At 37.9% G+C, this 13,641-nt stretch overlaps 1 pseudogene; it reads right to left on the reverse strand.

Moving 5' to 3' along the window:
- Positions 1-269: 269 nt before the first annotated feature.
- On the reverse strand, positions 270-2,191 carry LOC108337379 (UDP-glycosyltransferase 87A1-like; annotated as a pseudogene).
- Between the last annotated feature and the right edge of the window lie 11,450 nt (positions 2,192-13,641).

Below are 13,641 nucleotides of genomic sequence, written 5' to 3' on the forward strand. Positions count from 1 at the left end.
TAAGAATTCATGATTAACTTAGCAACTCAATTTTTTTTGTGAGCAAATTTGTAGTAGAGTTTAAAATTTTTGAAAAGGATAAAAAGAAAAGAAACATGAAGGAGAAAAAGACACATACTTTCATTGTCATGCAAATGAAATATTTACCTCATTAAATCTTGCCATTCAAGTTAAGTTAACATTTGCCTATTGACTTTGGTACCTGGAGACAACTTTAGGGAGATGTCATTTTAGACAACTTAACTTTATGTATCTCTGTCACTCAATAATTTGGATTAACCATATATATAGTGATGGATGTAACAGGCAGAAGGTGAAAGAGTGAAACTGAAGAGTTATTCATGCTTACAATGTTATATACATCCTTACATGCAAATACAACCAGCAACCCTTTTTTGAATCCAAGCTTCTCAACGCATCAGTCTTATGAAATGTATCTAATAAATGCATCAAGGTTCGCATGTGAGGACCCAACTGTGCTAATAGCTCTGTGACACACGGCCTTCATTTCCCTTGCCCTGTCTCTGATCTGCTTTCCCTCTTGACTTTCAAGATCCATAAACCTCTTAACCAGCTTTTCTATCTTTTCTTTTGCCAAAACCTCTTCAGTGTCCAACTTCTCTGCTTCCACCTTACACCCATTCCTCCACTCATCTACAATTTGGCTGCTATTTGGAACTTGATCCAAGAAAAGAGGGAATGTGAGCATTGGTACCCCAGTAAAGAGAGCTTCAAGAGTGGAATTCCATCCACAATGGCTCCAAAATCCACCTACAGAAGAATGAGACAACACCTTCAATTGGTCACACCATGGCACCACCATACCCTTACCTCCACACTTGTCTTTCAACCAAGAAGCATCTGCTCTAGCCACCCAAAGATAACAAACGTTGCTACTGTTTAGTGCTTCAACAATTTGATTCATTTGGGCACCGGACACTGAAAGGAAACTGCCCAAAGAAATGTACAATACTGATTCAGGTGGCTGAGAATCCAGCCACTGTATATAGTCATGGTTATGATCATTGTTCACGGAAGAAGGGTTTTCTCCTAATTCTAAATACGGTATGGCAGGGCAATGGGATAGACTGGAAATGGATATATAGCTTTTAAGGATTCAATTGTTTCAGCTTCTAACTCGTGGACTGTGGTGAGTAAAAGATAATTGGCTTCGGGAACCTTCGAAATACATTCCAATGCAAGCCGCAGGACTCGTTGATCATTTTCATGAAGCACAGTTCGAAGGTCTGCCAAATGAGCCGAAGAAATTCCAGGAATGTTCTCTACTTGTCCATCTGCATCATTTATAAAAGCCCACAGATAAGACATGCACCTAAATACAATTGTATTACCCTTTTGAAGACATTAAGCAATGAAAAAGGTTTCATTCTTTAACAATTATGCCAACTCACTACACCAGTCATCATAGTTAGAAATTGAAGACATATATAAGCAAACATACGGCTAAATTCTCACTAGATCTCAAATTTAACATTAGTTAAGGAACGCAAATGCATCTTCTCCAACGAATACTCAACCAAATATTCATGATATATACCACTGGCAAAGTAAATAAACAAAATCAGAAGGAAAGAAGTGATATACCCAGCTTATCTTTATCAACGTTCAAATGCCGTTGTTGTGCAAATACATCCAGGTGATGAAGCATGGAGTAAAACGCCGCCGACATGGTCCAAAACGCAGCCACGGGAATATTCCTTCGATTTGCGAGGGCAATGGGCCAGCGCAGCTCAACGCAGCCGATAATCACGGTCGGCGGAGGCTCGAGCTGATCGAGGAGCCGATCAAAGGGTTCTTCCATGTTCGTCATGACGGCTTCGTAGAAAGCGGGAAAATTGGCGGCTTTGTGGCGCTCGTTAGGGATGACGTTGGGGATGGCCGCGAGGCGAATGGATTCCGGCTTGGGATCGGCGCCGATGAAACCGAGCCACTCCTCGGTGACCACGAAGGTTATGAGAATCTCGTTGGGTCTTCTTGATGCTAGGATCTTGCACAGGTTCATCATGGGGTTGATGTGGCCTCTCCCCGGAAACGGCATCGCCACCACGTGGCATACGCCGCCGCTTCTGCCGCCGCTGCCGGAGTTATGCATAGCCCGAGAAGTGAGTCAATGAGAATCAGTGTTGGGTTTTTTGTCTTCTGGAGTGATCTATGTGTTCGCATTTTTCTAGACTGGTGCAGTATGCAGTATTAAACAAAAACATAGCTGCTTTAAATAATAATTTAGACATTGTACAGATAGATTCTTCAAGAAAATAATTTTAATAAATTTTTATTTATTTTTTAACTAAAACACATGTTAATATGAGATCAAATCTCAAAATGCTAAAAATTATGTTAAAAAATACATAAGACATTCGACTTGAGTACCTGATATATTCAATCCATAACGAACATTGGAGATTAGAATCTTATAAATGAAAAAATATAATGGAAAGAAAGATAATTAAAAATATCCATAAAATCTTTGGATTAGATCCAATCAATAATAAAATCGAAATTACTTTGTATTAATTATATCATGTTGTATATTATGCTTTAATTGAATACTGATGTTAGTTAACGATGCTTAGATCGTGTTTTACTTTTATTTTGTTTCATGACAATAGACTGTACACCAACCTAAGGAACCACACAGAAAATTATTTGAAGATTTGTGCTTCCCCCGAAAATTTTGAAAATTCTTAATAGTTTCATTGTTAAATGAAAAGCGGTCTTTAATTTAATTTTATCTAGTGAAAAAATAGTTATGTCTAAATTAAGTCAATATCAAAGTGAATAATCAATATCTAATTATATTTCAATTATAGATCAATAATTAGAGATTGAAAAATGATATATGTTCTTTAAGGATTAAAGATATGTATTTTTTTTTATCATAGAGTTTGTCTTTTTGTATTGATTATCCTTTTTTCTACTCATTTTGTCTTATCGATTATCTATTAAAGATATTCTGACGCTTAAGTCAATGTTCAATTAAGACAAAACTCAATAAATGCGATAGATTCAAAAATATTAAATATTTTACCTACACATCATATTTATAGGTTCTTGGATTGGATTTTGCCTTAATGATGACTTAATGAAGATTCAATGACCTTTTACTCTTGTTTGACACAATAATCCCCTAATTAATAATTGGACTTGTTTTTCTTCGCAATTGATCGATCACGGGACCTTAAATCGGGTAGTATGAAGCAAGCAAGACTGATTGGTGTAATTCTCCTTTCATATTTCACGCGACATGTACGCTAGGCCCTTAAGTCGAAGTATTCGTTTTATAAGACGAGGACTTTACTTCAAGGTGGTTATCTTAGCCTGCACGAGTTTTATCTTCTAGTTACAAAACTCAATTAAGAAAGGGTTTTTCTTTGAACTACCATGTCCCTTGCAAGCGTTGCAACGCTTTATTTCCTTTAATGAACTGTTGCCTCTTTTTTCGAAAAGTCATGTCACTTTGAAAGCCACATATGTAAAAGGGATGTGAAACGTCGCTAATCTTGGATCGTTAGATCAAAGTAGATCCCATGGCTAGGGTTCGTGACTATTGACCTGGTCCTCTCTATAAATAGTGATGGGTGTCCCCTCATTTTGCATCACATATTCTCTTCAGATCTTCTTTTTTGTTGCACGATTCTTAATAAAGTAATAATAACGAGTGTGATTGATTCTTCATTGTCTGAAGGTCTTTCGGGTAGGGAAATCAAGGGGTATGCAGACAATGCATCTTTTTTGGTCCTATCATGTCACCCTTTATTGGGCTGCTATCAAATCTCCATTAATGTCTACTTTCACGCTCAAAGAAAAAGGGTGTATTAGAATGTCCACATCAACTAGAGATAAAAGTATATAAGTGGATACAAACCTCATTTTAAAAGTCAAGTTTGTAGGTTGAGTTAGTCTTAAAGTTCATTTATTAAAATTGAATATATAATAAACTATATAAATTTAATAGATACTTATTGAAAGTTCTCAAATTTATGAAAAACTTAAAACTTAATTAAGTTTCATAAAAAAACTCAAAAATTTATTGTTTTACAAATAAATAAAAAACTCCATACTCAACCTTTGCAAATTTCCCAAACAATAAATATGAGAAGTTAAATAATTAAAACAACCATAAGTTTTAACATAGAAAAGAAAAGATAAAAAAAATGCATTCATACTTTTATATTGTTTTGTGGAAGCATCTATATAACCCAAAAAAAAAAGTCATTAAATATTCTTAACAAGATTACTACATATTAAAACCATTGAAACTAATAAAAAATTAACAAAATGTAACTTCCACTAATAAAAAAACATTTTTTATAATCACTTTCTATACTGGTTATAATCTACCATATATAAAAAGTGATACAATGACATAACTATAAATAAAATATTTTTTTTATATTGGTTGTAATTATAACAAGTATAAAAATTGGGTACAATATCTTTTTTGTAACAAATAAAAAACTTTTTATCCTGGTTATAACTATAACCGATATAGAAATTGGACGCGGTGATATTTTTTTAGTAAATAAAAAATTTTTTATATTGGTTTTATTTACAACAGGTATAGTAAGTGACTTCGAATTCTTCCTTGCAGGGCTTTTCTACTTTCAGTCCAAAATGGTCATCTCTTTTCCCTTTCGAGGCATTTTGCTCGTGCTTCATGGTACAAAAAGGGCTTGCATGTTTGCCCTATGTTTTCCTTTTGTGACATTTTGATGGCCTTTTTTCAGTGGTTGACAAAGAACCCTAATGCGTTCATGGTGATGTGCCTAACCCTAGGGTGTTGACATCTCGAGCTTTCTCCTTCGGTTTGCTTGTTTTGTTGGTGGCATCGTTGAGAATCCCGATTCACTATTTTCTGGTCTGATTTTTCTTTTTTAGGTGACACCAACGGTGGTATTCATGGTTGCTCGCGGTTTCAGATCAAGTCATTAGTGCAATAAGAGTTCGTAATATAGATCTTCCACGAGCTAAAGATGGAGATCTCGTCGTCGTTCCATCTCATGTGCATTGGACTGGTGAGTATGTTCGTGTTCCCTAAGGATGTGTAGTGAAAACGTACTAGAGTGTGGTGCAGTCGTGGCTTATGATGGGGAAGTTAGCGTCGCGACTATCGACGATTTTGAAGTTGTTAAAGATGAGCTCGTGCTTCAAGTTAATGGTCATATCGATAATGAACACGATCCAAAGAGGTTCATCTTGGATGATGGCATGCTAGAGACGGGGTTGGTTGGGTCATGGTCCGACAACTCTGTGACCACGTAGATATGCCCACCCTTCCCTCCCACAGCGTCTTTGTTGAACCTGACATCGCACTCAGCCAACTTCTATCGATTTTTCATTGAATTGGGGTTGTAGCGTCAATAGTCGTCGATTGGGTTTTTGGAGAGACATGCGAGTTGTTGGTCCTGAGACAATGTTTTCTTTCTTCATAACAAGACATTGACCTTCCTGCATCTTTTGGGGAAAAGACTTTCACAAAGTTATGATGCAAATTATGTCCAAAAAAGCCTTTGTGATACTAACATTTCTTGGAGAAAATGTAGTGCTGCTTGCCACTCATTTCCCTGGAGCTTCCTAACCATTAAGAGGTAAAAGTAGGAGCTGCACACCAAGTAACGATCCTCATCAAGCATTGTTGGAACTTGAAGCATTTGTTTTCAATTCATTACCTTGAAAGATTTATCTTCTGGTTGTTGAGCTTCAATGGCTGCCTCATTGTTGTCAATGCCCTAATAAAGATTGGACAACAATGACTGCGAGTTCAAAAAATTTCAACTTTTGAATCCTTAACTTAGAGGTACATCTCAATTTGAGACCTGATCTTCTCATCTTTCAAGGTTTCTTGAATGAACTTGTTGACAAAAACAAGCACCCATAGATTTTTGAGGTTTAACATCTTGTCAACACCCAATTTGGTCTAGATTGACTATAATAGGTTTATTTTATTTTATTTTTGCTTTTTTTATTTTATGCTATTTTCTTTCATTTTTATTTTTAAGTTATGTTTTAATTTTACTTTTTTTATATATTAGTTATTTCACTTTATTTGGTTTAGTCTTTTTTTTTAGAAAAAATAAAAAAACAAAAAAAAAGAGAAGAAAAAAAAGAAAGAAGAAAAAGGTAGTAGTCTAGCAAACTGGTGATTTGCTTTCTTCCCATTCTTAGTCACAGTCACAAGCACGAAGTGAGCTTTTCACATGCAAGCTATCACAGCAGGCTTAACATAGGGCCTTGTCCTTCCTGCAACAACATGCATAGTAACACTCATAGTGTACAAGCTAAAATGCTCCTATAGGTGAAAGGATGTTTGAACAGATGACTTTAATCAAGGATGACTTTAATCAGGGAAGTAACACGAAAAAGGAAAAAAGTCAAAAGGAGAGGGCTTCATTGGAATCCAGCTAGGCGAGTCATGAGAGGGGCTCACTGACCACGCCCTAAAGAGAACCCTGACTCCCTCACACAAACACCAGGAGGATTCACTCTCTACTCACTCAACAGAGAGACCTATGGAGAAACCAATTTCCTCCATCAAGCACATCACAGGAATCCACCATTCCCCCAACCTTCATCCTCATTCACTCATTTTCCTAGCCTCTGCCCACTCCAACCCTTGTCTTACTCGCAAGCCACCATCAACCGCTTGGATTCTCAACTAGGCCTTGACTCCCCTCACCCAATCATCAACCATAATCCATATTCACCCATTGCCATAGCCATCTTGACACCCACGACTACTACCAACACCCTTCCACCATCTTCATCTCAATCAAATATTCATTCTCATCCTTCTTATTATACTTCTCTCCTATTCCCCCTGCATTCAAATAAAAACAGAGAAGCCCAAATCAACATCCTGTTCGACTTCACCCACCAATCACCAAACCCCAAGAGTCACACCCAATACAACACAGTACAAATGAGAAGAAAAGAAGATCGCTGGCAGCGAGTGTGGATGCCGAATGGAGGTGACGCAATAAAAACGACTGGGTTTCATCTCTGATTCGCGTATCAGAAGAACGAGAAGGGGTTTTGCTGCTCGTGAAGAATTGGGAAGGAGTTGACGGTGATGACGGCGACGCGTTGACCGGTGGGTACTTCGGTGATGACCTGTGTTGCCAATGGCGCCTCTAGTCAAGCATAAAAATCAATGTGGCGGTTGGTTCAATAAAGCCAAGGTTTGCACACGAAAGGGAGAACGGAAAGGTTGAACCACCGCGAAGGGCGGCGACGCTGCTGGTCTGGATGACGACGGTTGCCAAAAGTTCAGAGGAGCGGTGTTTCCCTCTCGCACATGAAAGGAGTGGGATCACGCCGTGACCGGAGATGACCCTGGCAGCAGAAAATAGCGAAGGTGCGAGCAACAGTGTCGCCGGTGATGCTTCGCGGTGTCGGAGTTTACGTCACGCGCACACAGGGAAGAACGCCACGATGGGTGGCGGTGCTTTCAGCACAGGCGACGTCGCCGGCAACTTTCCCGGCTGGCCACGAGGACGCGCGGCAGGCTGTTTTTGTCGAGGGCATATGGCTACCGCAGATGATGAAGAAGGAGCCCCAAGCTTCCTCTGCTTGTGGATGGGAAAGAAACCCTAGTGTCTGATGTGGGAACGAAAAGAGGCTTTGGGCCTGACCAGCAAATACCCAATGGCACCCCAAATTTCATCCTTACACCCCTGAGAGACACAAAGTTGGAGAAAAGGGTTTTGGCCCAAACTAAAGAGCCTCAATTTTACTCCGCACATCTAGTTTTTATCTCTACACCCCTATTCTTATTGGGATGTTCTCTTGCTTTTATTTTATTTTTATGCTTTTATTATTTGTTTGACTATTAGGTTTTATTATATGTAACCCCTTGTATGATAACCCCCACTCCTATATCTTGTTTATTTATTTATTTATTGGACTTGTTTATTTGATGCACTCTAAACACAAAAAAAAGAGAGGAGAAAATATATATAAAAAAATAATAACAAAAATAATGTTTTAAAGGTTAAGCACATGTGTGACTGCTCGCGTCGTCCTTGTGTTAAAAACTTTTTCTTTTTTTTTTAAATAAAAATTATACAAATATATTTTAAAGGTTAAGCACATGTGTGATTGCTAGCATCGTTCTTGTGCTAAAAATTTTTTCTCTTTCCTTTGTAAAAAAATACAAAAAATATATTTTAAAGGTTAAGCACGTGTGATCGCTCGCATCGTCCTTGTGCTAAAAACCTTTTCTCTTTCTTTTATAAAAATAATAATACAAAAAAATATATTTTAAAGGTTAAGCACGTGTGTGATTGCTAGCATCGTTCTTGTGCTAAAAATTTTTTCTCTTTCCTTTATAAAAAAATACAAAAAATATATTTTAAAGGTTAAGCACGTGTGTGATCGCTCGCATCGTCCTTGTGCTAAAAATCTTTTCTCTTTCTTTTATAAAAAATAATAATACCAAAAAATATATTTTAAAGGTTAATCACGTGTGTGATCGCTCACATCGTCCTTGGGCTAAAAACCTTTTCTCTTTCTTTTATAAAAAATATCCTAAAATACATTTTAAAGGTTAAGCACATGTATGGTCGCTCGCATCGTCCTTGTGCTATAAACCTTTTCTCTTTCACTTCCCTATTATCCAATATCATTTCAAAACAAATTTTCAAACAATTTCCAAACAAATTTCTCAAACAGATTCAAAAGAACTACGTAGTCCTGATTTCTCATTCTGAATTAGAATACGTAGGAGCGAGGTCAATCCTTGTCAGGCCCAAAAAACTAAAAAATATATTTTGTTTATTTAGAGTTTTATTTTTGGGGATAGTTAAACATTTTGAAAACCACATCACATTCGTGTATTTAATTAAGGGTACTTCCTTTGGGCAGACGTTGTAGGGTGCTAATACCTTCCCTACACGTAACCGACTCCCGAACCCAGAATCTGGTTTTCGTAGACCATGCCTTATCATTTGATGGTTTTTCTGTAGTTTTCCAGAATAAACTATGATGGCAACTCCAAATCTCTTTTTCTAAACCCGTTATGTTTTTGGATCATCGTCCCATCGCGATTCCGGTTGCGATAGATGGCGACTCCAATGCGGACGTGAAGAGAGTCAAGCCATTTAATTAGATGCACGAATTCGATGTGGTTTTGCTTTATGTTTTTCTTCCCTTTTTCTTTATCTATGTTTGATATTTGGCATAATTGCATGTGCGTTGTTTTGATTGTTCCATATTGAACCCTAGGGTAGAAGACATTTTTATATCTGCATGGGAATTTTTCTGGTTGTTTTGTAGGTGAGGGTTTGGGTAGGCATTGTATTCTACCTTCACACACACATTATGCATATCATGAGTGGAGCCCTATACCCGGGTTCGAGTGTAACTTAGAATTAGAGGGATTGTGTAGCGGTGCCATTTGGGACATACTTCCTGTTTGGCTATCGTGAGAACCCCAACTAGAGTCTATTCTCTTCATTTGTGTCTTCACACCTAGTTGATTACTCGACTGTTGTGGAGATGTTGTGAAGGGGGCCATAGCTCTAGTGATCGTTGATCTTTAGGTTCAGGGAACTATCCTTGTGAGATTGCATATACTTAACCTTGAATCTTAAGTGTCGAACCTTCTCTAGGGCACGAAGGGAGATATGTGCAGTCTTATAACCCTCATTTTCACTTAACAAAACCACGCACCTTGTACATATCATCATATCTCTTTATACATTTTTTTCTTTCTTCTTTTTTCCTTCTTTCTTTTTTAGCTCATGATTTTTATGGTCTTGTCACATTTTGTGGATTCTAGTCAAGAAATTATAAATTTGTGATTAAGTCCTTAAGGTAAAGATTAAAATTAACATGGGATTTTGAGTCGAGGGGTATTCGAGTTCATACATTTTGATGAAAAGATACACATCAAGCAAAGGAGGATAATATTGGTGGCTCGAGGGATCTGGTGAGAAAAGATAGCCTTGAAAGATGCATTCAAGAAGGGGTATAAGAATTTGTTGAGCTTGTCAGAGGGGAAGATTTTGGGCAAATCTTAAATACACCTCTCGAGGGCAAAGCTCTATACAACTAAATCGGGTAGTATACCCATATCTTGTAGCAAGTGAGAATCATAAGAGTGCGCCCTATGAAATTGGAAAGTGAATTCATACTTAAGGGTAAAGCAAGAGCCATTTCTAAAGGATACATAGAGTGGTAGTTGCATCGAAAAGTGGGAAACATTCATGAATGTTCTATGGTGTCATGCTCTTTCCTAATACCAAGGATTTCGTCGACTATGCTGCCATGAATGCATTTGTGGGGTATAAAATTCCCTCTGAGAATCCAGTCACCATTGTCCTAGCTGAAGTTTATAGGACTCTTACTCAATGCTAAAGGGCAGGAAGATGTTATGTTGCTTACCTGTGTTGTATATATGCTCCATTTCTCGCATGAGTAAGGGCGTTTTGAATGCCACATGTCCCCTGGGTGAGCTACTGTAGTGTAAACTAATGATGAAATGGACAAATGAATGAGCACAAGTCTTTGTAGGCTTAGAGGAGGAAAAGTTTAAAAGGCATGTTTTCTTGGCAGCAAAGATCGTGTATCATACACCATTGCAGGAGTTATCCTGATGTCTCCCTCATGGGTATCCGGTGTTGTGTATTGATTACATCCGTGTGTCAGGAAAAAAAAACTTTTTGGTATCTTGTGAGAGGATCGCCAACGCCTGCATCTCTGGCCACATTGCAAATCTTATGAGGAATGATCCTTTGCTGAAATGCTTCATCAAGTTAGGAACGCTTGGGGCAATGTTGTTCGCTTCAAGGGAGACCCAAGATCATGGACTTTTAATAAAATATTCCCTTAGCCAATGAATCGCAGAGAGGGTTAAGACAATCAAGTTGCCATTCAAGTTAATTTCTCCTTACCCAAACTGTGATAATGTTGAGCAGCGGATGAAAGCAGCAGTTGAGAAACTGGAAAAAAAAATGTTAGCATCAAGATAAAAAGGAGAAATCCATAAATAATGATTTAGATGAAAGAGTATGTCATTGAACAAGGACAGGTTACAAAGAATTGAAAGAGAAGTCTCTCACAGCTAGCTTCCCTTGTCAATGAAGCCATTGAAGACGTCTCTAAGTTCTTAGCTGATGCTGAGTCTGTAATGTCAATCATCAACCCGCCTAAGGGGATTGAAACATTCCTCAATTGCTGCAAGAAACTGATCAGAGAAATGAAGAATGTGATGGCTAAAGCCTGAGATGGTTGACCAAGACTTCCTATGTCTCACGTTTGTGGAACTTCTGAATGATGAACCACCTTGTTTCATGTTAATTTCCAAATTATACCGGGGCAATATTTTCACAGCTTTATAATTTCGACTAGAGAATTTGAACTACATTATCTTTTCTTTTTCTTTTCATTTTTATTTTCTTTTTCTTAATTTTTTTCACAAAAAAAGAGAGACTAAAATACAGCTAAACATCCAAGATACCCTAAAGGAATCGAACAGTTAACAAATCTTGGAGAACCAAAGAGAAGTTCAAGAAGGGATGAAAGTCGATATCCAACAACTAAAGGGACAAATGAGCCTAATCCTAGAGGCCCTGAATGCCTTACAAAGCCCTGAAGATTTGTGCGCACCACGACTACAATAGAGAGTTCCAGAGGCACAAACTTTCCCTCCTTATTGGTCTTTCCTCAAATTACGCTCCACCTTGAGGGGCAAACTTGGGGCATGTTAACACTCAAAAGGCCGAAGAGAACGCGGTTGAAGGAGGAAACGAGCTTGGGGCAACCACTTTCATGGTCCTTAGGGAAATTATTAAGCCAAGTATTGTGAGCACGATGAGGACAAAGCCGCCCGAGTTGAAATCTTTTCCCCATGTCATTACATCAATGAATGTTGAGGTTGTCAGGCACAAATTTGAAGTGCTAGAAAAATGCTGAAAGCCATAGAAGGTGTATGAAGCGCCAAGTTTCAAAATGTTGCAAGGTTTGCTTAGTCTCGGATCTGATGATAGCTTCAAATAAATTGCCCAAATTTGAGAAATATAGAAGGACCACTTGTCCCAAGAGCCATCTCATGATGTATGGCAAGAAAATGGTGGTTCATGCATGTGATGAAAAGTTGCTAATTCTTTTCTTCCGAGAGTTTGGCTGGCATGACTCTAATTGGGGTACTCATCTCCAACCTTGGTGCATCCAGTCTTGGGAGGATCTGGTGGATGCTTTCTTGAGGCATTACAAATATAACATGATTCAAAGAATACGCCCAAAAGTGGAAAAAGATTACTACTCAAGTGGAGTCTTGTATGAGTGACAGGGAGATGATTGTCATATTCCTAAATACTTTGCAATCACCTTCTGTGAGCCTATGGTGAGTAGTGTTCCCTCAAACTTCGCAAACTTGGTGATAATTGAAGAAAGGGTTTAGATTAACGTGAGGATTGGAAAGATCGCACAAGGTCATACCATGACAACAAATGCAAACGAATCGGGTCTAAGCCTAAAAAGAGAAGAGGAGGAGGATTTCAATCATGTCCCACCACTCAAATACCATTGGCCTACCCTCCATCAGAAATGTTTCCAAGACATAATTGGAAACCGGATCCAAACTCAACTTCTCACCAAATCGCTGAGCAGAAAAATGCTTGTGAGTTTCACTATTATCCTTATGACTTACGCAACGTTGCTACCAAGTCTCCTACAAAAAGGCCTTGTCTCTACTTGTTACGTGAAGCCTGTAAAACCTCCATGCTCCAAGACTTATGATGCAAATACAAAATTTGATTACCATGGAGAGGCTATCAGTCATTCCACCAAAAAGTGTAGGGCGTTCAAGCGCAAAGACAAACTTTAATTGATTGAAGATGGTTGAAGAAAGTCAACCCAACACTAAGGCAGGGCTTGAGAATGTCTTTACAGATGCCATAAAGAAAAGAAGTGGGCTTTAGGACCACATAAGAAAACATAAGTCATTATACAAGTGAATTTGATGTTGTGAAGTGTCTTGCTACCGGGGAGGTATGCACATTGATATTGCACAAGCAGTGCTAGAAATCGAGTCCTGAAAGGGTATTGCTGAAAAAAGGAAAACAAAATTGAAAAAACAAAAATTGAAGGCAATCTTGAGTCACTTTTCTTTCTTGCAAATTGCCAAACTCTTGTTTTTTGAAAATAGCAAAAAGGAATAAAAAAAATGATGATAAATCAAAAGCAAAAGTTGCAGTGTCAGACTTTTTCGAGGTCAAATGTCTAATCAAAAATAATAATTTGACGTTTTCTCTCGAGACGTTTGTACGCATGTTGCTTGAAAACTCTCACCCTTCACCTTCCAAGAATAAAGGATTTTCCCCCAACAAACACTAACACTATCCTGAGTAACAAAATAAACCTTTACACTGGGCAGATTGGCTTGACCAAAATTATGCTCGCTCGTACTAGTTGGGTGATCCCTGATTCCATTGAGACGAATAAAATAAATTTTCAAAAAAAAAAAGAGAATAAGTCAACTAGATTCAAAAACCCGAAAGGGCGGTCTAAAAAAAACGACCCATGTTGAGGTCATCTAGTCGTAGAATTAATCTTTAGAAAATAAAGCAATCAGAATTTGAAATGATGTGTGGCCTTCTTTCTTTATCTAAAAAGAAAAAT

This window comes from Vigna angularis, chromosome 7, assembly GCF_016808095.1.
Source record: "Vigna angularis cultivar LongXiaoDou No.4 chromosome 7, ASM1680809v1, whole genome shotgun sequence".
Lineage (NCBI taxonomy): Eukaryota > Viridiplantae > Streptophyta > Magnoliopsida > Fabales > Fabaceae > Vigna > Vigna angularis.